At 36.2% G+C, this 27,095-nt stretch overlaps 1 pseudogene; it reads left to right on the top strand.

Annotated features, from left to right (window-relative positions):
* The first annotated feature begins 22,356 nt into the window (after window positions 1-22,356).
* Window positions 22,357-26,272, top strand: LOC114024587 (annotated as a pseudogene).
* Window positions 26,273-27,095: the final 823 nt, after the last annotated feature.

Below are 27,095 nucleotides of genomic sequence, written 5' to 3'. Positions count from 1 at the left end.
CAACAGACCTTTCCTATCAACCATTCAGGTTGTCTTGGGCTGGAAATTTGTTTCACTCTGTATTTTTTTGCATGTTCTGCTGCTGTAGAATTTGTTGAGAGTCATTTTTTACAGGTATTTGGAGGGGTTTGGAGGAGAACTCAAGTGAGTCACTGCTTTTACTCCGCCATCTTGACCCCTCCCCCCCACCCCAAACACACCTTGGGATTTTCTTAGGCAAAAACACTGGAATGGTTTGCATTTGTTTCTCTAGCTCATTTTACAGCTGAAGAACTGAGGCTTGCTTAGGTTCACACAGTTAGCAAGTATGTGATGCCAGCTTTGAACTCATGAAGATGAGCCTTCCTGATTCCAAGTCAATTACAAGTGTGTCCATTTTACAGATTGGAACAAATATTCTCAGAAGAATTGTATAGTTTAACCAAAGTTGCACAAGGAGAAGAAATAGGAATTCAAAACTTGATCTCTTGCCTCCAAGTCCATTACTTTCTCTATTGGCAGCTAGATAGCTCACTAGGCCTGGGATCAGGGAAACTTGAACTCAAATCTCTTCTTAGATGCTTACTAAATGGGGGACACTTGGCATGTCACTTAACCTCTCTCTGCCTCAGTTTCTTCAACATAAAATGAGGTTAAAAATAGTACCTATCTTACCTCTCAGAATTGTTATGAGAATCGAATGAGATATTTATAAAGCTTTTAGGACAATACCTGACTCTTAGTAGCACTTAACAAATGTTTTTCTTTTTTCTCTCTTTACTCTATAATAACAGAATCTATCCATAGGAAGACTGAGGATGAAGGAGTGGAAAAAATTCTTTTTGATCGTTACTATGATTCTCAATCTGTGAAAGTTATGACTCAGAATGTAAATGGTCAAGTGTGTTGTATATAGGCCCACATCTTTACTTATTGAGCAGGAACCATGTCTTTTTTCATTCATTTTGTGAAATACCTGGAATAATGTGAATACCTTTCAATGATGTGGTTATTGTCTCCCCTCAAGCAGATTATAGCTTATCTTCTCCTTATTCTTTATGATAATTATCTACATCCTTCCATAAAATCATCATGAGAAGCTGTACCCAAACACTAGTGACCTTTGTTAATGTATTTTAAAAAATGGGTACACAATCTATCCCATCTATCTGTCATCTATTACTCCTATTACATGACCATCTCACTTTTTATAAAATCTATTTCCGGGATGACATCATTTATCACTTGATTTTTATATGCAAGTTATTATTGGTAACAAAGGTTACAGCATATTTAAGTCACAAATGATTTTCTACTTTAATATTTGATTGATAATTTCTTTTTTTGGGGGGGGAGTTATGGGGTGATCACTATCATTTCTAAATACCCATTTACTCAATAGAACTTTCTTGTAACAAAAAAGTATACTTAAGAGAAACAAAACAACACATTGACTTTGTGTAATCATGTATGTAACATTGTGTTTTATTATACCTTGACTAAGGGAAGGGAGGTATATCTCAACAACAGTCCTGTTGGATGAGATTGATCTTTGGATTCATGAATTCTTTTGCTCTTTGTTATTTATCTTTTATTTTTTTTACATTGCTTTGGTTGTGGGGTAAATTTTATTTTTCTTTCCCTTTTAGTAACCTGGGATTTTATTTTTTGAGATTACAGTATTATATGAGTCAAGATGATGTGACACCACAAGAAAGTGATAACTGATGATGTTATTAAAAATAAAAGTGAGCTTTGGAAGTAAAAAACACCTTGGGATCATTATAATTATTCCATAATTTTCCAAAGGCAATCCAGCTTGAGCCTCTCTTCCTTGATTCAGTTCTGGGCCCTGGTTAGAACATTAAATACAGACTGTTCAAGTTATTATACTATTGCTACTGGTGGACTAACTCAATGGCTCCACTTCAATTCATAGTTTGAACACTATGAATTCTTCATCCAATTTATCTTTCTTGTGTGGACTATTAGTGCCTTTTTTTTTTGAGGTGGGTAATGATCATGGATTTCAGTGAGGAAGACTTGAAGTGTTTTGACAATCTTTATAATGGTCAAAATGCTGTATTCAGAAAAGAGGATCTTGAGAACATCATCATCCTTAGAAAATCCATCTTCTATTTAGATTTTGCTTTGGTTATTTGTCCATTATAGTACCAAACAGTTCTGTAGAGGATATGTTTACATGTTTAATGCCTTAATTTAGAAGCTAGATTTATTAGCTAGTTTGATAGATAGATAAAATCTCTATTACATAGAATATAGATATTTAGAATCTGTGTATATTTGAACAAAATTATTGTGCTGCTTTTCTCTTTCAATTAATCCTATATGATCACAAAATATAAAAAGAAAATACTTGTGTCTCTTTTACTATTGTATTTTACTCTGCTGAGTCTTTTTTTGGTAGTCAACAAAAAATATGCTCAATGGAATCTTCACACATCTCACTTAATTTTGTGACCATGAAGATATGTCTTGTTTTGGAAATTATCTATTAAAGCCTTAATGTTACTTTCACATATCATCACCAAGTATAACCATACTATATTTGCATATCATTTTTAAATTTTTATGTTACATAGACCTAAGAAAGTAAATGTATATTGTGTGGGTCATAGTCACTGATGTCTTCTTATTCATTATTTTGAATAATGATATAATCAGTGATTTCCATTATATTTCTTAATTCTTCCCCTCTCTAAGACCTGAACATCAATCTCTGTAACTTTAAAGTTTGTCGTTGGTTTCAACCTAGATTTCCATTGTTTACATTTTGTCTAATCTATTCATTATTTCTGATTTAATTGTCTTATTTGGCATTCCTACCCATGCTTAAATATTCTTCTATCTTGTGTGAGAGACCTATTTAGTAACCCCCTCACGGCTCACATCCTGTCCACTGCTATTCGCTTCCTTTTAGATTATGTCATGTTTACATAGTCTATGTATTGGAAGTATAGGCTTGTTTGCAGGTTATTTCCCCCACTTGAAAGCAAGCTTCTTGAGGGCAAGGAAACTAATGTTATTTTTGCCTTTCTTTGTATTCCCATTGCTTAACACAATGTTTGGTACAAAATAAGTGTTCAATAAATGTTTGTTGCCTGGTTTGAAAATGCTTTTATTTCAACCTAACTTTGCTTTGTGCTGTGTATCTCTCTGCTCTATGAGGGAATCAAGTGTTTCTGAATGAGCCTTTTTCTAGGTACTTTTAATATTCTTTTTTTTGTTTGTTTGTTTTTTAGTGAGGCAATTGGGGTTAAGTGACTTGCCCAGAGTCACACAGCTAGGAAGTATTATGTATCTGAGGCTGGATTTGACCTCAGGTCCTCCTGACTCCAGGGCCGATGCTCTATCCACTGTGCCACCTCCTTTTAATATTCTTAAAGGATGACAGAATCACATATTTAAAGGTGGAAGGAATTTAGAAGCCATTAACACCAACCCTTTCATTTTATAAATAAGGAAACTGAAGGAACTAAAGAGGTGGAGTGATTTGCCCTGGATCCCAAAGCCAGCTGGCATTTGAACTCAGGGCTTTCAAATTTAAAGCTTAACACTGTCCTATATTCCATTGAACTTCTCCACAAATATCATTGAGACAATTGTTTTAAATTGGCTAAACATCTTTAATAAATGACAACAACCAAAGTCAACACATTTATTTTTATTGATTTACTATTTTTCAGAGTCAAAATTGACTCTCAAATGATTCACACATCAGAACAATCTTTTCCTGTTTCACAAAAAAATGAATATTGTCATTAAATAAATCCTGAAACAGTACTTGCATAGTGAGCTCTCAGTAAATTAAATTACTATTTGATAATGATAGGTACAACAGGGAGATATTTCCTGCAAGGTTTTTTGATTGACCATGAGACTCAAGATACAAATAAGAATTTATTTTATATTGGCGTCTCATATTCCTAAACAGAAAATAAAATCTTACATTTACCTCATGGTGACATAAAAGTGATCCTTGGTCCTCAAACACTGATACCTAGAGAACACAACTTCAGCTAGTTCTTACTCAGGTGAAAACTGTATTAACATAGTGTTCCTCCCAAACCATTGGCCTAGGGAGCTAGGTGTTATAGTGAATAGAGTTTTAGAGTTAGGATAACAAGTTCAAATTTGACCTTGGACACTTGCTATATGAATCCACATTATGGAAAGAAATATTTGGGAATCTAAAAACCTTATGAAATATCACCAGATAACTAAAATACTTAGATTTCACCTTTTGACTTCCTACCTCCTCCTTCACCTTATTCTGCATGAACAGTGGCTCTCAGAAACAAGTTCATGCACTTGCTAATCAAGGCATAACTTATTCCTGACTGTTCTCCCACATCAATGACTCAACTTGACAATCCTTCCTTCTTTTAATACACAGTTGGTATTAGAATGATTTTTCCCCAGGCTATTGAAAGAAAAGGAGTGACTAGATGATATAGTCTAGAAGATTAGGTTTGCAACACAAAACTATTAAGAAGGGAAAAAACATCATGGGACACTGAAAGTTTGCTAGTCACAAAGTTGTGTTCACTTCTCTTCTGTAAGTTTTCTATCAGGAGGAGAAGGGCTAGGCTAAGTACACATTTCAAAACAGCCTTTGTGGGTTATGTGTGAAGTCTGTACAGCAGTACAAAGTGAGGGGCTCTGAAGAACAATATTAGAAACAAGAGGCAAATGACTGGCAACACGAGAAAGATCAAAAGTCCAAAAGTTTAAGAGAGAAAACCTTAGTAGAAACCTCTTGTATAAGCCAATAAATCAATTGATATGATGATAAGGACAGAGGGGAACATCAATAAAAGTTGAAAAGGAATCTAAATCACCATGAACAAAAATACAATATGAAATAAAATTTAAAAAATTATCCAAAATGGTCAAGGGACGAATCCTACAGGATCTCAGAGATGAAAATCATCATAGTCTCCAGGGTGGTCCAAAGTTATACCATTCTGCTACTCCCTTAGTGGCTGGATGTCCCATTAAACTCTTATAATTTAACACACATCACCTGTGGGACTCTGGTTCTGATAGGTGAAATTTTCACTTACTTTCCTTCTCCCAGGCCTGTCAAGCCACTTCCTGGCAATCTCTAAGCCAAGCTGCCTGTACTCTGGTATACTCTTCCTTCTCCTACATTTCATCTTCATCCTTCTCCTCTTCTTCTTCCTCCTCCTTTTCCTTCTCCTATTCTTCTTTCTCCTCCTCTATTTCATCCCACTTGCCAATCTAGCTCCTTCTTCATAAGACAAGAGCTTTGAGGACATTAACCATCTTGCTTGTTTTTGAATTGCCTCCCTTCTCCCTGCTTAGCACAGAACTTGACACATAATAAGCATTTGTTCATTCATTCATTCATGCATTTATTTGAGTGCTGCAGTAATGCAAAAGATATGATAAACATTAAAATTAATATTGGGTTTTCAACTTCTTTCCTGAGGCATGGAATAAAGCAGTGAAATTCACTTTCAATGTTAGATGGTGTTTTATTACTGAATTTCCTTGCTTTTGTGTGTGTGTGTGTGTGTGTGTGTGTGTGTGTGTGTGTGTATGTGAAGATGAATTGTATTAAGAAGTGTTTGAAACTATGAAACAATAATAGCCTTGGGCAGTATTAAAATGATTAGGCTATTCTAATATTTTTTAACTGCATGAAGTTTCTGAGTATGCTGATTATTACATTGTAAAAAAGCCTCCCCTACTCCCCACTTGACCTAAATGAGGAAAACAAATAATGGGAAAGTAAAAGGGGCTTCCATGGCAGATTTTTTTCTTGATCTCATAAGCCTTCACCCTTAGTCTGAAACAATAATGTATGTCAGTCTCTTTCTTTGGAAGAAAAATTTTATAATGTTTAGGTCTATTAAAGGGAAACTATTTCCTGTTTGACATTCTAGAAATCATAAAAAAAAGCATATGCATCTTCCACCTTCTATCATGTGCATAGTCAATACTGAAATGATATGTTCAATCTACAACCATTAATGTTGCTTTCCAAACTTTGCACCTACAACACAGAGGTTGCATTTTAAAAGTTGCATTTGCCACAATTTCAAAAAAGAAAAATACCTAGAAACAAAATTTCTCTTCTTCACCCTAACCTGACTCGCTACCCCAGGGAGATTTAAGTAAAGCTTTGCCTGGAATTAAAGGAATGGGATAATCAGTGGGTTTTCTTCCAGGTATTTGAACACAGAAAAACACAACTAAACTAAACAAAACAAGATATGAGTAAAATGTAAAAGTTTTTTTTTTCTTTTTCTTTTTTTAATAAGATCCAAATTGCATAAAATTACATAGGATAATATGATTTTTTTTACAGTTATGAAAAAAAAAGAATCTATTTCCTTTTCTTTTCCGTGAGGCCATCGGGGTTAAGTGCCTTGCCCAGGATCACACAGCTAGTAAGTGTCAAGTATCTGAGGCCAGATTTGAACTCAGATCCTCCTGACTCCAAAGCCAGAGCTCTATCCATTGCACCATCTGATTGCCCCCAGAATCTATTCTCTTAAACAATACAAAAGTTAAAAATCTATATCTGTATGTTATGCAAATAAGGGTGCTATGTATGGTTTTAGTTTTCATTCTCAAGTACTTCTTCACCCCCCCCACCCCTTTTCTTATTCTTTCACCCTTCCTCTCCCACCATGTTATTATCCCATCTCTTAACCCTGAGTTTATTTTATTCAAAATCTCTGTCTCAGTTCATACCTTCTTTCCAGTAGCTTCTTTTCTTTCCTTAGCCAACAATCAATCTATAGTCTCTGGGCAAAGGCCTATTACTTTAGTAACTATTTTAATTAGACTAAATAAAAGAGAAATATGATACAAGCAATAGACAGTACATCTGAGATCCTTCAACAACTTCTTTTCCCCCAACCTCAACAATAGAATATATTCATAGTACTAATTTCACTGTCTCTCTCTTTCTCTGTCTCTCTACCTCTCTGTCTTTTTTTTCCCTCTCTCCTCCCCTCAATGTATACATATATACAGAGTAGATGGAAAGTAATCTCAGAAGGAAGACCTGAATAGGGAAGATCAGGAAAGACTGAATTTAAAACTAGGAAGGTACAGTTTATGCCTGGTTGGAGAGTGACATAAGGAAAGTTGCCTTCCTGTGTTTTCTTTGTCTGGAGATAAGTAAAACTGTATATTGAAATTTCACTTTATTTGGGGCATATCAGGAATAAAGTTCAGAGTGATTTCTATGCTCAATATATTAGAAAGAAAAATAACCTAGAATTAGTGTAGTATTATAGGAAAATAAATAATGTTTTTAAATAGACAGTGCTTTAAAAACCTAGTGAAAGTACATATATGTTTTCTGTAGAACTTCCTAATTTGCCAAACTCTCTATTTCTATATTAACTTGGAGGTTATTATCATTGACTACTAGAATGAAGCTCAGCTATTCTTGTGATAACATCTGCTGTTTCCAGCAAGCCTACTGACTTGTCTAGTAAAAGATTGAAGAATTTTATAAGATTTAATTCTTTATCATGAACAATAAATGAAAAGAATAAGTTACTTCTCTCACATCTCTAATTATAGAAATTTAAAAAGAGTGGAACAATCAGATCTATGGAGTTACTAATTATTTATAAATCCCATCAGAGGCCCAACATTTTTATTTCTGGTAAGTTTATGGCTCATTACCCTCCTGTTCCACAACTACTGCTTAAAGTCCTTTCTCAATGTCTTCCTTTACATGGCTTTTTTTCATTATGAAAATTTAGATTATTACATTTCTAAGTCAACTGCTTAAAAACAATTAATGACACGAATGACCTAATGTACCTTGGGATGGCTACCTTAAAGATTCTTACCTTTTAAGTTGTATGAATTATAGAATTATGACTTTTAGAATGAAAATAATTTAAATTTTATTGAAACTATGAATTAAAATCAACATTTGAATATATTACTTTCATAAATTATTTCAGACATAATGCAACATTATAGAAAATAGATGGGAAAGAGAAAGAGAGAGAGAGAGAGAGAGAGAGAGAGAGAGAGAGAGAGAGAGAGAGAGAGAGAATGAGAATGAGGAGAATGGCAGATAATCTAGTAGAACTCTTTGAAGTCCAGAGAAAGCAAGAAGGACCTGTAGTATGTAGGATAGATGCCCTTGGTGAAATTTTAGGATACCTATGAGAATATATAGGATGAACAATCATGGATGGGTTGTGATAGGTGTCAACCCCCAAACAGAGTTTGTTTTAAGAAAAAAAACAAATGAAGCTGGTTTAACATGCATTGCATGGGAGTTACAGTACAGAACTGGGCTCCCCTAAGGGTGCTAGTTCAAAACTGGCTCAATTTTGGGGTTAGGACTACAATGTTATGTGCCCTTTGAAGATTAGGTATTTCCAAGGGGTGCCAATAAACTCTAATTGGTCAACACATTGGGGGGTGGGCTATATTAAAATGAGGGTCTTCAGTACATGACTTAGGTCACTTTATCCTGGTCAAAGAGAAAGAGGGGCTGACATCACTCCATCTCCCTACAGAGGAAATGCCTTTTCTATCATATCACCCCCTAACCATACCAAACTACTCCCAACCTTGGGCTATCTAGGCATAAGAATCTGTCTCCCCCCAAGCCTGAGCAGTTTCCAATGCAATCTCATTATCAGTTATATCCTTCTGAAGAACTTTAGAAAAGGAGGGTCTGACACCTATCAGATTGGCCAACATGATAAAACAGGAAAATGATAAATGTTGGAGAGGATGGGGGAAAATTGGAACACCAATGCAGTGTTGGTGGAGTTGTGAAATGATCCAACCATTTTGGAGAGCAATTTGGAACTATGCCCAAAGGGCCATAAAAATGTGCATACCCTTTGACCCAGCAATACCACTTCTAGGGCTGTATCCTAAAGAGATCATACAAATGGGAAAAAGGACCCACATGTACAAAAATATTTATAGCAACTCTTTTTGTGGTGGCAAAGAATTGGAAATTGAGAGGATGCCCATCAATTGAGGAATGGCCGAACAAGTTGTGGTATATGAATGTAATGGAATACTATTGTGCTATATAAGAAATGATGAGCAGGCAGACTTCAGAAAAACCTGGAAAGACTTATATGAATCGATGCTGAGTGAAGTGAGCAGAACCGGGAGAATGTTGTACAGAGTAATAGCCACGTTGTGCGATGACTAATATTGCTAGACTTAACCCTTCTCAGCAATACAAGAATCTAAGACATCTCCAAAGGTTTCATGATGGAAAATGCTACCCACATCCAAAGGAAGAACTATGGAGTTTGAATGCAGATAGAAGCATACTATTTGCTATTTTTTTCTTCTGTTGTGTTTTGTTTCCTCTTTCTGGTGGTTCCTCCTCTTGGTTCTAATTCTTACTTATAACATCACTAATGTGGAAATATGTTTAATAGGAATGTATATGTATAGCCTACATCAGACTGCCTGTTGTCTTGGGGAGGGAGGGAGGGAGGGAGGGGAAGAAAAATTTAAAACTCAAAAGCTTATGGAAATGATTGTTGATAAATCAAAATGAATTAATAAAGTTAAAAAAAGAAAAAAAAGATGAGGAGGGGCTGGGGGAAAGCTCTGAGAATCATTTTTCACATGGGGGAATTTCTGAATCGATGAGATCACAGATCAACATGAGTATTTGAGAGTATTTCAGATGATGATATGTGGGGGTAGGGGTGGGACCAGTATATGCAGGATCTAATTTGAACTCTGACCTTTAAATCTATGTTGTTTTGAGATTTATGTCAAAGGATTAGATGTGCTGTACCTTTAAAGCACTTTTCATATGGAGATTTTAATGAACAAGCAGAAAAAGTATTTTTTTATGTGTAGAGGAAAAGAATTATATGTTATCAAAAGATGTATGATAATGTTATTGTTATATATGAACACCAAAACAAAGTAGGAAAATAATTTAATTTTAAAAACCTGCTAATATGTGTATCAATAAAATACCTTTGAGATGAGATTTGAGAAGTTTTGGATAGAAAATGAACTTTGTTGGAAATACTGAAGACTCCAATAGCCTTATGATATATGTAGAAATATGGCTCACTTGTGTGGGAACAATTTGATGTTTTAAAGAGGCAGAGAAAACTTTAATTCATGAAAAAATTTAAGAAATAGGAATGCACAAAAGCATAGTTTCAAGGACATCAAGTGCAATTTTGGAGATTTTAAAGTCATAAAGGAATATGTTACCTAAGTTCATTTGCATATTGTTGTTTTATGACTAAGAAGTGTAAAACTAAAAACAAATTGGAAATCATATATATGTACATATATATGTATATATACGTACTATATATGTATACACATATATGATAGACACTGATAGACTGATATATAGAAATAGATATAGATACAGATATAGATATAGATAGAGATGTTGGGGTAGGATCAAAAAGGACTAGAAATTTGATTTTGGGAGAAATTTGGGAAATCAAAACTTTTTCAGTGAAAGAAGTGTGACTGAATCAGGAGACTCTCATTCGAGCCACTGAAGTCTCTTGCTTCTGGGTGCTGCAACTTAAAAGAAGAACCTGACACAGAGATGTTAGAAAATAATTGAAGACGGATGAAAGAGCCCAAAAGGTGCTATCTTAGCTATTCCAATTTTAATCAGTTAGGTGACAAAAAGCTTCAGCTAAGTGATTCCTCCTTGGTGGTGAACATTTACTTCATCGGTTAAGAGTTTTTAGTGATGTATTGCTATTAAAAATACTGGAAGGCCTAGGAATAAATGGAATTTTCTTAAAATAAGTAGTGTCTACCTGAAAAAATAGCCTACATTATTTATAATGGGGAAAACTACTAAGCCTTCCCCCAAATGGTCAGGGGTGAAGCAAGTATGTCCATTATCACCACTATTACTCAATATTATATTAGAAATACTAACTCTAACAGTAGGACAAGAAAAATAAATTGAAGAGAAACAAAACCATCACTTTTTGAAGATAATTTGATGATATACTCAGAAAACCCTAGAGAACAAACTTAAAAAACAACTGGTTGAAACAATTAACAACTTGAGCAAAGTTGAAGGATATAAAATAAATCTTTACAAATCATCAGCCTTTCTACATATTACCAACAAAACAGCAGGATGAAATAGAAAGAAAGAGAAATTCCATTTAAAATAACTGTGGACAATATAAAATACATCGGAGTCTATCTGATAAGACAAACTCAGGAGCTATAAGAAAACAATTACAAAACACTTCGCACTAAGACTAAACAACTTGATCATAGGTAGGCTGAGAAAATATAATAAGAATGACAATTTTACTTAAGTTAATTTACTTTTTAAAGTCCATGTGAATCAAACCACCAAATAATTATTTTATAAAGCTAGAAAAAAGAATAACAAAGTTCATTTGGAAGAACAAAAGGTCAAGAATATCAAAGGAAAAATAAAAAAAATTGTGAAGGAAGGTGACCTAGCAGTACTAAATTTCAAAATACACTATAAAGTAGTAATCATCAAAACTACCTAGTACTGAGTAAGGAAGAATGGTGGATCAACGGAATAGATTAGGTACACAATATGCAATAGCAAATGACTATAGTAATCTAGTGTTTGATAAATTCAAAGATCCAAGCTTTAGGGGCAATAATTCACAATTTAACACAAATTACTGGGGGAAATGGAAAGCAATTGGGCATAAACTAGGCATAAGTCAACATCTCATACTATATACCAAGATAAGGTCAAAATGGGAACATGATTTAGACATAAACAGTGATAGCATAAGCAAATTAGGGGAGCATGGAAAATTTTACTTGTCAGATCTCAGGAGAAAGGAAGAGTTTATGATGAAAGAAGAGATAGAGAGGATCACAGGAAGTATAATTGATTATCTTAATTACATTAAATTAAAAAATACACAAACAAAACTAATACAGCATAAGTAGAACAACTGGGAAACATTTTTCACAACATATTTCTTTGATGAGGGCCTCATTTTTCAAATATATAGGGAACTGAGCTAACTTTATTAAAAAAAAAGGAATCAGTCATTCCCCAATGAACAAGTAGTGAAAGGTTATGAACACGCATTTTTCAGAAGAAGAAATCAAAACTATCTATAGTCATATGAAAAAAAATGTTCTAAATCCCCATTGATCAGATGAATATAATTAAAACAACTCTGATTAGAGTTATTATTGGTTACTATATTATTATGATTTTCTGATAGATAAATATATTTTATAAACCTCACACTTATCAGATTGACTAACATGATAGAAAAGGAAAATGATGAATACTAGAGAGGGTACTAATGGGCTTCTGAAGTTTTGAACTGGTCCAACCATACCAGAGAACAGTTTGTGCCCAAAGTACTATAAAACTGTACATGCCTTTGACACAATAATGCCAATAATAATCCTGTATCGCAAAGTGATCAAATAAAAGGGAAAAGGACCTACATGTACAAAAATATTTACAGCTAATCTTTCTGTGGTGGCAAAGAATTGAAAATTGAGGGGATGTCCATAAATTGGAGAATGGCCGAACATGTTGTAGTGTATGATTGCAATGGATGCTATTGTCCCAGACAGCTAGATGGCCCAGTGTGCTGGGCATGGAATTAGGAAGACCTGAGTTCAAATCTGGTCTCAGCTGTGTGACCCTGGGCAAGTCACAATTGGGATTTGACTATTCTCTATGGCAGGCCAGGAGAAAAATTGAGTTCATTTTTTTTTTCTCTTTTAGGCTTACCCAGTACAAATCCTGAATAAACTTAGGATTTTTTTTTCCTCAAACATGTTTAAGTCCTACTCAAACATTGCCTCAAGACCAATTTCAATTTCTTGTGGTGACTGTTAACTACAGCGGACTACTCAGGTCTATTCTAATCAACATCTGTACTTGAGGACTAGAGTATAACTGAATCATCACCTAGATAACATTATAAAGGTCTAAGACAGTTGTCTATTTGGTTGCATATCATTTGCTCCCTGATACATTTACATTATTTAATTTCAAAATAACATTTTAATCCAATTGTTTGCTACTTTTTTTTTGATTACTTCAAAGGATGTGATTTCTCTCATAACATGGCCATTTCTTCTGCCACTAAAGATCACAACCTGAATACAGGCTCCCATCATATAATTCTTCTTCATATTAGTCCCCAGATCCTCCATCTAGGATGCATACTAAACACTACAGGGTATCCTCAGGTTCCTTTAATTTTTATGGAAATAATATTTAATGCAATATTCAGTGCAGCAACATGATCTTTCTCCATCCACAGCTAATTGAACTAATTCTATTTTTTAGTCATGAGTGCTCAATCATATCTTTTTTCCCTTTTTTCAAATTCCAATCTCTTTCAAGTGATCATGGACCACTTTGAGAAAACTTTGTATCACAGAACTTGATGACATCAGCTATCCAATATTATCCACAATCAAAAAACCTCTATAGAACTTCTTTATTCATCGAGAATTTCTCTTATATTGGGAATTTGTGTAGGGAATCCTCCATTAAAATTCCTAATTTAATATATGTGTATATAATTGAGAATTCTCAGAAAATTAGATTCAGTTGAATTACCTAGGTCAATAATAATTGAGGTTCCCACTCACCTTTCACTACTGAACTTAAGTATACTATAAAGCACATTAAGTCATCCTATAAAATGCTGATTTATATGGTAACATGTTAATATTATACATATCTGAGCATCTCTTGTATTAATAGCTTCTTTCCCCTAGTTAATTTAACCACACATACATATACAAGATTACGATTTCCCTTTTAATTGTGATATTTATTTCAGAATACTGATACCATGGAAGTTTTACATTTTTTTTTCTTTTCAAATGTCTTGGAATGATAACCAAAGGATAACCAAACATTTTGCCTTGGTCCTGAATATTTCATTTTAATCATTCATGATTTCTGTAGACTGTGTAATCAAGTAGGCTTCTGTTTCAGAAGTATTTAAGAATATAAAAAAGAAAGAAAAAAAGAAAAATAATTGCAAAGGGATAGAGGATTTGAAACCATGACATGGCAGATTCATGACATTTGGTCAATTCTGCTTTTTAAGGAGTTCTTCCCTTAGTGAACTTTTGTACATCTTTTGCCATTTGGCCAGTTCTGCTTTTCAAGGTGTTCTTCTTGGATTTTTATACCTCTTTTGCCATTTGGCCTATTCTTCAGTATTTTTTGCACCTTCTTTACCAAACTCTTGACTCTTTTTTCATGATTTTCTGGCATCACGTTCATTTATCTGCCTAATTTTTCTTCTACTTCTGTCACTTGATTTTTAAAATCCTTTTTGAGCACTTTTATGTCCTAAGAACAATTCATTTTTTTTCTTTGAGGCTTTTGATGTAGGAGTTTTGACTTTGTCATCTTCTTTTGAGTGTATATTTTAATCTTACTTGTCACCATAGTAACTTCCTGTATTCAGAATGTTTTTATGTTGTTTGCTGATTTTTTTTTCTAGCCTATTTCTTTACTTTTAACTCTTTGTTAAAGTGGGGCTTTGTTTCTAGGGTGGAGGTTGCATTGTCCCAAGTTTCAAAGGTTTTGTGCAGCTGTTTTTAGAGATACTTTCTAGGGACCAATAAGTTTTCAGTTCTTCCCAGGTGGTATGATCTAAGGAGAGGTGTGTTCACTACTGTCCTGGATTGTGCTCTGTCTGCAAGCAACCACAAGCACTCTTTTCTCTACTGGAACTGTGATGAGGGTCCCTACTCCACTGGGACTGCAAACACTGGTGCGCTAGTGCTCCTACTTGCCCTGGGACTGCCACCCAGGTCTGTAATATGAGTATGGGCAAAGCAAAAGAGTCCTACCTCCAATGCCAGCAAAGAGAATCCTGTAATTTTTTTTCTGACTGTTGTTTAATTACCGCCCCCCTTTACTGGACTGAGAACTCCAAAAGCAGCAGCAGCTGCTGCTGATTCAACTATTCCCAAAGTCCATTTTCGGTTTGCTGAGACCTGGTCTGGGCTGGCACAGCCTGCACTAGGTTGTCATTGATCCGCTCTCAGTCCAGTATGACAGACCTTTCCTGCCAACCTTCTAAATTGTCTTGGGCTTGACGATTGTTTCACCCCATCCTTCTGGAGGTTCTGCCGCTCCAGAATTTGTTTTACGGCATTATTTAAAGGTGTTCAGAGAGATTTAGGAGGGAGCTCAGGAGAATCCTTTCCTTTTCTCTGCCATTTTGATTCTACTCCCCAAAATGTTAAACTTTGCATTCTACATTAAAGAAAAATAATGTTAATATGCAGGAAAAAAAAACCTTCAGATACCTGTTTTAACACACACACATTCTTCTCCTTTGATGGAGTCCCTTTCATAGCAGACTCCTTCACCTGATTCTCTTCACCACCACCTCCCCCCCAAAAAAAATCCAATCTACTCCCTTAACATTCTCTTTTCTCAGCCTCTTTTATCATGTTTACACATTGCTCTTTCTTACTTCACAGTTATCACTGATGACCAATCCATAACTCTCTTTTGATTACTGCCCTATAGTAAGCAAATAATCATGAGTATCATCCATTTGCCAAAACACATTCAAAGACATCTTCCTCAACAATTCCGTTCAACTGCGTTCTCACCTCTAGAAAGTATCTTCATGCAAAAATGCCTAATTCACTCTTTTAAATAAAATCCAAGAGACCATTTCTATCTCTTCACACTTTCTTTATAGAATTATGCAGTGACTCTCAATAGCTTGAAAACAAACAAACAAACCCAACTTTGTCTTTTAAGTCACTGGCAGTGATTTTCTTCAACTGTTTGACTATTCAGTTTCTCCTTAACTCTCTCCTTAGTTCTCCCTTAATAATTGAGATCAATCAAGGTTCAGTCTGTTAATCAGAGTGGCAGGGTATTTGACCTTGGGGCTCCCAGGGTATGCTGACTACCCAGTAGCCTTAATGAGGACACCTATCTTTTTCCTACTTTAAGTCTACGTGTAGGCAGCAGATGAAAGCAGGAAATCCCAGATACTTTTGGCTAGTAATGTTAAACTAGCTCATATTCTGTGTCTATGACGATTATGGTAACCAGTTACAGCCAGAAAGCTAAACGGCATCTAATTGTGGCATAATAATGCATCTTGGTACAATCTAGCCAACTGGGTGGCCTTTGTGTTTCTGTGTCTGTGTTCTCCAGTGTTGTCTAGATGAAGTGTTGTACATTGGGCTTTGCTATAAGCTGCTTGTTATCCTAGGAACAGAATACACTCAAAGGCTTGGCGATGATAACTTGGTCCTCAATACAATTATTTAAGTGCTTCCTCAACACCTTTTGTGTGCCTGTGTCAGCAATTATATAATTCTGACATAATATTGAAGGAAATTCTCCTAATATTTCAACTGTTATTCTGAAATAGGTAGTGACCCTTGAAGGTTCATTAACTCCTCCAGTGATTAGAATTATTTAATAAAATACTGTGAGCTGGCAATAGCTCAAAATATATCTCCTTTGGAAAGCACTCTATGGCTAACTCCTCTTTGGGCACTCCACTAAACCTATAATCCTCCCCTCCCACAAATTAAGTATTCCTTTTTTTTTTTTTTTGCTATTTTACCTTGTACTTGACACATTCTTCTAAAATTAGTCTCTTGTTGTTTAATATATGCTATTTTGTTTTCTGAACTACATTTTTTTTAGGGTCAGGGATAACAGTACAAATTTCTAAACATAATCACTTATCCTCAAAGTCACTTATCAATAAACTTCCATGGTTATTCAGTTAGTTAACACTTATTAAATCAACCTAAAAAATGTAGTTAATGAATCCATTAAACTTTATTCAAAAACATAATTCTATTTTAGTGAAAAGATCTTAAAATCTCATTGAGAAGACATGAATAAAGTAAACAGAAAAATCCTACACATCTAATTGTGCAGTCACCTCAAATGTATTGACAGGTTTCACTTTAGCACTTTATTTTCTTTTAAATATATTTTTGATTTGTATGTTTCATTAGAACTAAATTATATGGTTGTTATTAAATGAGACATTAGATTCCTGAACCTAGGAGGATTGTTTAGAAGTCAAAGGTAGGAAAATAGGGAAGTACTCACTCATTGCTAAATAGAAATTTTACTGTTCTCTTTTATATTTTCACCTAACTACGTCTGGCATGCATGGGCCCTTTAGTAAGACAGAAATCTATGTTAATAAATGTCATGATGGAGTGAATTCAGGGATTATGAAAGCTGTGAAACTTCCACAGAAACAATAACACCGACTTAGAACTCATAGCTCTAATATAAGCTTTTCAGCAAACTGTTCTGATAACATTGAAAGATCTCAGTAATAATAGTAATAATTTAATTTAATAGTAATAATAATAATATCATTTAAATAGCACTTTAAGGTTTACAAAAGAACTTTAGAAATAGTATCCCATTTGTTCCATACAATGCTCAAAGATAAATGCTATTATTTATCTCCATTTTGGAAACTTGGACCAACAGGGTAAGTAAATTACACAATGTCACACAGTTACTAAATGTCTAAGCCTACATTTGAATTCAAATCCTACTGATTCTATGTCCAGTGTTCTGTCCATTTTGACAAATAAAATATTTTCAAAACAAAAAAAAATTTACACAAGTTTTAGAAATGACACTATAGATTTCTTTCTTAAAATAGACTTGTCTATTATGTAAATGTTATGAACTTTTAAAGCATTAGACATTTTAATATTTAAACTGTTTGGAAGAAAAGACAGAATTTTAGCAACATTTTTAGCAACATGACTAATATGGCAACCTTGTTTTTTTCTCTGAGATGGACTTTCCAGTTGACCATTGGTAAGAACAATAAACCAAGCAGTTAGAGTTTAGAGTCTTGTTGAGCAAGCTGGTGATGAAACAAAAAGATGAATCTTCCATTATGGGAATGGAAATCAAGAGAAGAAATCAGTTTTATTTGTATGGTAAAACATCACCCTTATGGGTCCATTTAAATATTAAAAATGTTGCTTATTAGTGGTATAACCTAAACCCTGCACTGATTTATAGCTAACTAACTAAACACAAGGGGCCTGAAGCTTCTTTCTGCAAGCCACATCACATCCTTTATATCTAATGAATCTTTTCTCTTTTGTCTGGCTCTTCAGGTTAGTTGACATCTAGTCCACCTATGGTGGTGGGTGAGATTCTCTCTGCATTCTCCAGGAATGCAGGCTGATAAACTACCCAACTTCTTTACCTCCAATACATGCTGAAACTGTGGCCTTGTCCAAGGTATTCAGTTTCTCAGTCATGTCTCTCAAACTATGAGTTTCAGAGCTGGTACTGTTCTGCCTTATGAAAGTTTTCTCCACCCGAATTTCTTATTCCATTGAACTTTACTTTCTATGTGATACCCAGCCCAATTCCAGAAACTAAGCAAGTTAACCAACAAGCAAAACATAATGCACCAACCTTGACCATAACTTTAAATATCTCAAACTTCCACAGCACATTACATTTAATTGCGGGTGTCTAATTTGCCTTAGATCCCATGGGATAGAGAAAGTTCCACAGCAAGCAGCAGAGTACCCAGCTACTGCTAAGCAGAAGGGAAAATGAGTTTATATGTAAAAAACGAATGCAAGCCATACATTTACCCACTGAGTCATATCGACATATACAGAAAATAATGACAGAAACAAAAATAATACAACTGACATTTGTGTAGTTTGTTAAAAGTGGATAGTACTTTGCATATCTCATTTGTGCCTCGTATCATGCTTTTTAGTTAGGTAATCAAAGATGTTGAGTGACTTGCCTATGGTCACATAGCTAATAGCTGTTAGAGGCAGGATTCATCTCCAGGTCTTTCTGATTCCAAGTCCAACATGTGATACCTTATGCCAAGCAATACTACCATGGATTGGTAGGAGCATTTTTTGGTCAATAAAATAGGATGAATTATCTCAACCACAATTATCTGTGGAGATCAACACCACAAAACTCATCTGGAGCAAACTGAATTAAAGTTATCTTCCATTTCACTTTTCAAGAACAAATTCAATTTGGGGTAAAAAATAAGAAAATCAGGTGAACCCCTTAGACTTCAGGATATAAGGCCAGTTAGAGGGGAGGCAGAAACTCTGTGTACTGACTAAAGCTGGGCAGTTTTCATCTGGGGAGACTGCAGAGAGGAGGCTGGCTTCTAGGGAGGAATTCATATCCAGTATAACCAAGGAGAGTAGGGAGTAAGCACATCATCTGGTAAAGGCCTATTTTAATTAATTCCTACTAAAAAGTCTGTGACAGTTTATGAGAAATATAGAGATTCTGAGTTTATGTTCAGTGATTTCTCTTTGAAGAAGGGGTATGTGTTTGACCCCTTAGGCAAAATTATTCTTGCTTTTTATTTTATACTTAGTTACACCAAAGATGCTTAAAGGATTATTTAGAGATAAAAGAACTCATTTATCCAAATACCTGCCTATTTCTAGGCTCCAGCTGAAACTCCCTTCTCCAAACATCAGGACCCTGGAAACTAAGTCCAATTATTGGACCAATTTCTTATCAACTATAATAAATAGAATGAGATGCCACAGGAAGTAGTGGGTTCCTTCCCTACTCTATGTCTTTCTTTTCTGAAAAGCCTAAATGACCATTTATTGGATTTGTTTTAGAGGGGATGCTTATTCAGATATGAGTTGTATAAGTTGGCCTCTGAGGTCACTTCCAACACTAAGGGTCTGTGATTCCCAACCTGTAGCTGTGTTGTACTTTGTTATTGTTGTTCAGTTGTTTCAGTTGTGTTTAGCTCTTTGTGACCCCATTGTTTTGTTTTGTTTTTGCTTGTTTGTTTTTGGAAAAGATACTGGAATGGATTGCCATTTCCTTCTCCAGCTCATATTATAGATGAAGGAACTGAGGCAAACAAGGTTAAGTGACTTGTACAGGGTCACATATATAATAAGTGTTTGAGGTGAGATTTGAATTCAGGAAGATGAATTTTCCTGACTCCAGGCCTGGCACTCTATCCACTGGGCCACCTAGCTGCCCATGTTGCACTTACTCATATTATAATTCTATACTGGCACGTGAAGGAAGCAGTTGTAAAAGAAGAAAGCAGTGAAGGAAGTGATAAATTAATCCATCTTCCTTAAGGTAAAAAAAAAAATCTTCAAAGTAATAAAATGATGCGAATGAGTTTCAGAGGCAGCATAATTGTACTCTAATATAGTATTTTCAGAAAGAGTTAAGGTGCTTTCAGGTGCCTTGCTTTCATGTTCGACTTAATGAGCCAGATTAATTCAAAAGGATAATGGGTAGATACATTATTTTTGTTGTTCTATTTTTAATGAACAAGAGGCATTTCTATTCATTAATCTCAGAAAAAAGATAAATAATGAATCACTTGAAATTACAGTATGTCCTTATTTCTTAAAAAACTGACACAGAATGTGTGCCAATAATAGCAGCATATAATATTTATGAAGGGCAGACTTTCTATAATGAGAAATTCACCAATTACCACTGTAATGATTTGAGATGCTAGATGAAAGATGTGCTAATAAAATATATCTAAAAATGGAGGTGGTATAGGCAAAATCTGAACTTTGAGAAGTACAGGGGCATTCAGATATGTACAGATTGGGAAGGGGGTTACTCACTAATCTTCCACATAGACTTGAAAATTGTAATGCTTATTCATTCATTTGTTCATTTTTCGGCTTGTCCATGTCACAGGTGAAGGCAAGAGAAATAATTTATGTCCTTAGCAAATGAAAGTTATAGATGCTAATGGGATTAAACACTGTATAGAGGTCTGTACTAGTTTTAGAAAATCTGAGATATTAAAATACAGACTCACAAATCTGAAAATTCAGAGATGATTTGCACAATAAAATAAAGTGTCATTATAGGAAACTGCTTTCTGGGGATTTCTTCAGTGGGAATCCTTAGTCATGGACAACTAAAATAGGTTGGATCTGTATGTGACTGTCATCTAGTCCAAGTTCTTCATTTTATTCTATTTTGTTTATTATTTGACTTTTAACTAATATGCAATTAATGAGTTTTAGAGTATTCACTTTAATTCAAGAATTGTAAAATAGTATTTTGTTTAAGCTTTTGCCCAACCCTATTCCTTTTAAAAGTATACAAATTTAATCTAAACTCATTAAATGTCAACAAAATAAATATTCAAGTACAGAGAAAATTAAAATGAAAGCTTTATCATCCATGAAACATAAACTCCATCATTTATTTTGCTTAAAATGTATGTTAATTTAAACTAGATAACAAAAAAAGCAACTGATATCCTTCTCTGTCTTCTTTTGAACTCTTTCTTTGATGTATTTTTTGTTTGTGCTACTTTTTAATTAACATGTACATATAGGCAGAGTGTGTATTTGTATTTAAATTTTAGATTTTTATTAAACTCTATTACTTCATACAAACTTCCCCATATTTCTTTGCATTCTTCATAATGGTCACTTCCAATACAAGTTTCTGTTATATTCACTAATTATAATGTATTCAGCCATTACTCAATTGTTAGATGTATATTACTATTTACATGTTTTCTTTTATTGGCAAGACTGCTATTCACTTTTTCCATCAGTTTTTTTTAATTGAAATGAATGATTCATTATTTTTGTGATCTTGAACTTATTGAATATTTTGTTATCTTTAACTTATTAAATATTTGCTATTGCAAGCCTTTGGTTATAATGCATACTGTCAATTTCAAACTGTTGATCCATTTTAGAAAGTAAGCCCAACGAATAAGATTTGTTTCATTTTTTGGACTTGTATACTCACTACAAAATAACAATTGGTCTCCCATGCTTTGTCCTTTTTGATTCTTTATCTGTACTGTTTCACTTGATAATTTCATCCACCCTCCTGCGTTCAACAATCATGTCCAACATTCAATAATCATCTCTATGTAGATGATTCCCTGTTGGCCTCCAGTCTCTCATCACCACGAGCTTATTGGACATCCTGAAGTGTTTAGTCCTGTTGTCATGTTAAACTCAACATAATGAAAACTTAATTAATTTGATTTTTATCTGTATGCACAATACCCAACACAGTGCCCGGAACATATTAGATGTTTAATAAATGGTTATTGATTGATGAATTGGTAGTAAGTGAGAGTAAAATGAAATATTTTGTATATATATTACTCCCCTTTCTGCACTCTGAAGTATATTAAGACTGACATTTTTGCTGTTCCTCATGCATAGATATCCAACTATAATCTTTTTGGCTTAACAGTGGCTATCCCCTTATTCCCGGCTGGAGGCCGGAATGGAGCAAATGCAATGTAGCGAGGCCCCTGTGAAGTGTGTATGGGGAACTTAGGCACCCCCGCCCTCCAAGCTGCCACCACCATGGTGCCCTGAGAAGAGCCAGAATGGCTGGTGTGGCATCCAGAAGCTGAGCCTGCAGTGCCTGTGGGGCTGGAGGTAAAGATGGGTGCCCTGGTGGTGCTGCTGGTGCTAACCCTGTTTTGTAGCCTAGTGCCTATCTGCATGCTTCGATGTCCCAGTGCCAACTTCGAGGCCTCAGCCTCCAGAAAGAAAATCCTGAGCCTGGTGAGCTGCTTTTCAGGTGGTATTTTTCTGGCCACCTGTCTCTTTGACTTGATTCCAGACTACCTGTCTGCTATAGATGGGGCCCTGAGTGCGCTCCAAATCATCTTTCACTTCTCACTGCAGAAGTTCATTCTCGCCATGGGTTTTTTTCTGGTTCTGGTGATGGAGCTGATTGTGCTAGCCTACAAAGAGCAATCAGGGCCCCTTCCAAGAGAGGAGACTCGAGCACTCCTGGGCACATCGGGCAGTATACCTCCCCATTGGCATGATGGACCCATGGCTGATGGGACTTCTCCTACCCCTTCAGCCTTAAGGGCCTGTGTCCTGGTCTTCTCGCTTTCCCTACACTCAGTATTTTTTTTTTTAATATAGATTTCATTTTATTTTTTTATTTTTTTTAAGTGATAGAAGTGAGATTTTCAACATTTACTTACACAGGATTTTGAGTTCCAAATTTTCACCCCATCTTGCCCCTCCCCTCACCCCAAGATGGCATGCATTCTGAATACCCCTTCCCCTAGTCTGCTTTCCCTGCTATCTCTCCCCCCTCTTCCCCTTCTATTTTCCTGTAGGGCAGGATAGATTTCTGTACCCCATTTCCTGTTTTTCTTATTTCCCAGTTGCATGGGAAAATATTTTTTTTAAAAATGTGTTTTTAAAACTTTGGGTTCCAAATTTTCTCCCTTCCTCCCTCCCCACCCACCCTCATTGAAAAGGCAAGCAACTCAATATAGGCTATACATGTTCAGTTATGCAAAACACTTCCACAGTAGACATGCTGTGAAAAACTAACTCTATTTCCCTTAATCCTATCCCGTCCCCCCATTTATTCTATTCTTTCTTTTGACCCTGTCCCTCCTCAGAAGTATTTGCTTTTGATTACTCCCTTTCCCAATCTGCCCTCCTCTCTATCATCCCCCTACTCTCTTGGCCCCTTCCCTTCCTATTTTCCTGTAGGGTAAGACAGATTTCCATACCCAATTCAGTGTGTATGTTATACCCTCCTTAAGTCCAATCTTAAGAGAATAAGATTCACTCATTTCCTCTCACCTTTCCCCCAGTTCCCCTCCACTGTAAGAGCCTTTTCTTTTCTTTTTTTTGAGATAATTTACCCTATTCTATCTTTCCCTTTCTCCTTCTCCTAGTGTAATCCTCTTTCACCCCTTAATTTTATTCTCCAGATATGACCCCTTCATCTTCAACTCACCCTGTGCCCTCTATCTATCTATCTATTTATCTATCTATCTATCTATTTATCTATCTATCTATCTATACATACATATAATTTTTTCCCTCCAACTACCCTAATACTGACAAAGGTCTCATGAGTTACGAATATCATCTTTCCATGCAAGAATGTAAACAGTTCAACCTTAATAAGTCTCTTATGATTTCTCTTTCCTGTTTACCTCTTCATGTTCCACTTGAGTCTTGTATTGGAAAGTCAAATTTTCTATTCAGCTCTGGTCTTTTCATCAAGAATGCTTGAAAGTCCTCTATTTCACTGAATGACCATTTTTTCCCCTGAAGAATTATACTCAGTTTTGCTGGGTAGGTGATTCTTGGTTGTAATCCTATCTCCTTTGCCCTCTGGAATATTATATTCCATGCCCTGCGGTCCCTTACTGTAGAAGCTGCTAAATCTTGTGTTATCCTGATTGTGTTTCTACAATACTTGAATTGTTTCTTTCTGGCTACTTGTAATATTTTCTCCTTGACCTGGGAACTCTGGAATTTGGATACAATATTCCTAGGAGTTTTCCTTTGGGGATCTCTTTCAGGAGGAGATCTGTGGATTCTTTCAATTTCTATTTTGCCCTCTGGTTCTAAAATATCAGGGCAGTTTTCCTTGATCATTTCTTGAAAGATGATGTCTAGGCTCTTTTTTTGATCATGGCTTTCAGATAGTCCAATAATTGTTAAATTCTTTCTCCTGGATCTATTTTCCAGGTCAGTTGTTTTTCCAAAGAGATATTTCACATTGTTTTCTAATTTTTCATTCTTTTGGATTTGTTTTACAGTGTCTTGATTTCTCACAAAGTCCCTAGCTTTCAATTGCTCTATTCTAATTTTTAAGGAAGTATTTTCTTCAGTAATCTTTTGAACTTCCTTTTCTATTTGTCCAATTTTGCTCTTTAGGGCATTCTTGTCCTCATTGACTTTTTGGACCTCTTTTGCCATTTGGGTTAGACTATTTTTTAAGATGTTATTTTCTTCAGTATTTTTTTGGATCTCCTTTAGCAAGCTGTTAATTTGCTTTTCATGATTTTCTTGCATCACTCTCATTTCTCTTCCCAGTTTTTCCTCTACTTGTCTTACTTGCTTCTCAAAATCCCTTTTGAGCTCTTCCAAGGCCTGGGACTAGTTCATATTGTTCTTGGAAATTTTGGATGTAGGAGCTTTGACTTTGTTTTCTTCTTCTGGTTGTGTGTTTTGATCTTCTTTGTCACCAAAGAAAGATAATATAGTCTGACTCTTTTTGCGCTGCTTGCTCATAATCCCAACCAATTACTTGAGTTTTAAACTCTTTGTTAAGGTAAAAGTCTGTTTCCAATGTGGAGAATATACTGTCCCAAGCTTTGGGGGTTTGTTCAGCTGTTTTCAGGGTACTTCTAGGGACCTGAAAAGTGTCAGTTCTTCCAAGGTGATATGATAAAGGGCGAGGTGTTTCCTCTCCACCACCACCACAAGTTCCACCACGCCAGTGCTTCTCCTCACCCTAGGACCGCCCCTTAGAACTGTGACCCAGATCCAAGCACAGGCAAAGCAAGAGATTCCTGCATCAGCACTGGCAAAAAGAGCCCTGCAATCACCCTCTGATCAGCCACTCGATTCCCCCTTAGTCTGTGGGCCAGAAGCTCAGAAGGCAGCCTCTGCCCTCAGAGAGGCTGAGATCTAGCTTCTTCTCTCACCGCAGTCACAGACTTTTCCCACTGACCTTCTAAGTTGTCTTTGGCATTCATGGGTTGAGAAGTCTGGAAACCGCCACAGCTGCCTGTGATTCAGTCCTCTGAGGCCTGCTCCAGGGTCACTGCGGCCTGCGTGCCCATGCTGAACTGAGCTCCTCTCCCAGCCCGGCGCGATATACCTTTCTGATCAGCCATCCAGGTTGTCTTGGGCTGGAAATTTGTTTTACTCTGTTTTTTTGTGGGTTCTGCTGCTTTAGAATTTGTTTAGAGCCATTTTTATAGGTATTTGGAGGGGTTTGGGGGAGAGCTCTAGCAAGTCACTGCTTTCCCTCCACCATCCTGGCTCCGCCCCTACTTCCTCCTACACTCAGTATTTGAAGGGCTTGTGGGGCTGCAGCGGGAGTGAGCCCGGGCAATGGAGCTGTGTCTGGCGTTGCTCTTCCACAAAGGGGTACTAGCTATCAGTCTGTCCCTACAGCTACTGCAGAGCTGACTGCGGGCTGGAGTGGTAGCCATTTGTGGAGTCCTTTTCTCCTGCATGACACCATCGGGTATCGGGCTGGGGGCTGCACTAGCACAGTCAACAGGGCCTCTGCACCAGCTGGCACAGTCAGTGCTAGAAGGCATGGCAGCAGGCACCTTCCTTTATGTCACTTTCCTGGAGATCTTGCCCCAGGAACTGACTGCTTCTGAGCAGAGGATCCTCAAGGTCATCCTACTTCTGGCTGGTTTTGCCCTGCTCACTGGTCTGCTTTTTATTCGTTTTTAAATCACCTCTGAGGGATGGGGGCTTTGGGTGCTGAAAGTGCATATGATGGGGGAGGGGGTGGAGTGCATTGGTGGGTGTTGTAGATAGGACCCCAGAGAATGACCAGTGGAACATGAGCCAAAGAACAGACAAAACTCCCCAGGAATGTAGGGGGAGGTGAAGAGGGGAGAAGAAAACTTAGAAAAACACTAGACAAGACAAAGGGACATGTGACCAGGTGATAGAATACAAAGACTGAGACACTAAGGGTAAGGCCATCAGAAAGTGAGGAATGGAAAAAGAATCTGAAGCCCTTAGGGGTATTGATTCTATCCCATTCCTGTCCTCTCCTGGAGAAGTCCCTTTTTTTCTTCTTCTGGCCCCCTCCCTTTCTCAATGTTTACTTTTTAAAGGGCATGATGACTGATGACATCCACAGGCCAAGTTCCTTGCCCTCAGCTGAACGTCCATTCCTCCTATAAAGTGCCAAATACCCCTCTCCCCCTTTTCACAAAGCACATTGGTATTGGGACTTGCCAGGCAGCTAAATGAGAACTGCTGCCTGCTGTTGATTTCCAGACCTTTCACCCTCTCTGGGGCTGGGGGCGAGTATTGAGCCTGGTGATCTTGGCCAGGTGCCAAAGGCTGAACTGCCTAAACTCTTTTTGTACCAGAGAAGCCCTGGAGGCCCGCCTCCCAGGAGTATTTTTGGAGGAGGGTGGGGAGGGAGGGATAGGGACCAGAAAGGAGAGGGATATGCTCTGTATAATATATTTTACTAAACTGATGCTTCCGGGATCAGCTTCCCGAATAAAAGGTGTTTCTATAAAAACAAAAACAACCACAACAGCAACAAAAACAGCGGCTATCCTTCATGT

The sequence above is a fragment of the Vombatus ursinus genome, unplaced genomic scaffold (assembly GCF_900497805.2).
Source record: "Vombatus ursinus unplaced genomic scaffold, bare-nosed wombat genome assembly UNPS02014821.1, whole genome shotgun sequence".
Taxonomy (NCBI): Eukaryota; Metazoa; Chordata; class Mammalia; order Diprotodontia; family Vombatidae; genus Vombatus; species Vombatus ursinus.
The sequence above is the reverse complement of the archived record's forward strand: the minus strand, read 5'-3'. Positions and strand labels throughout refer to the sequence as shown.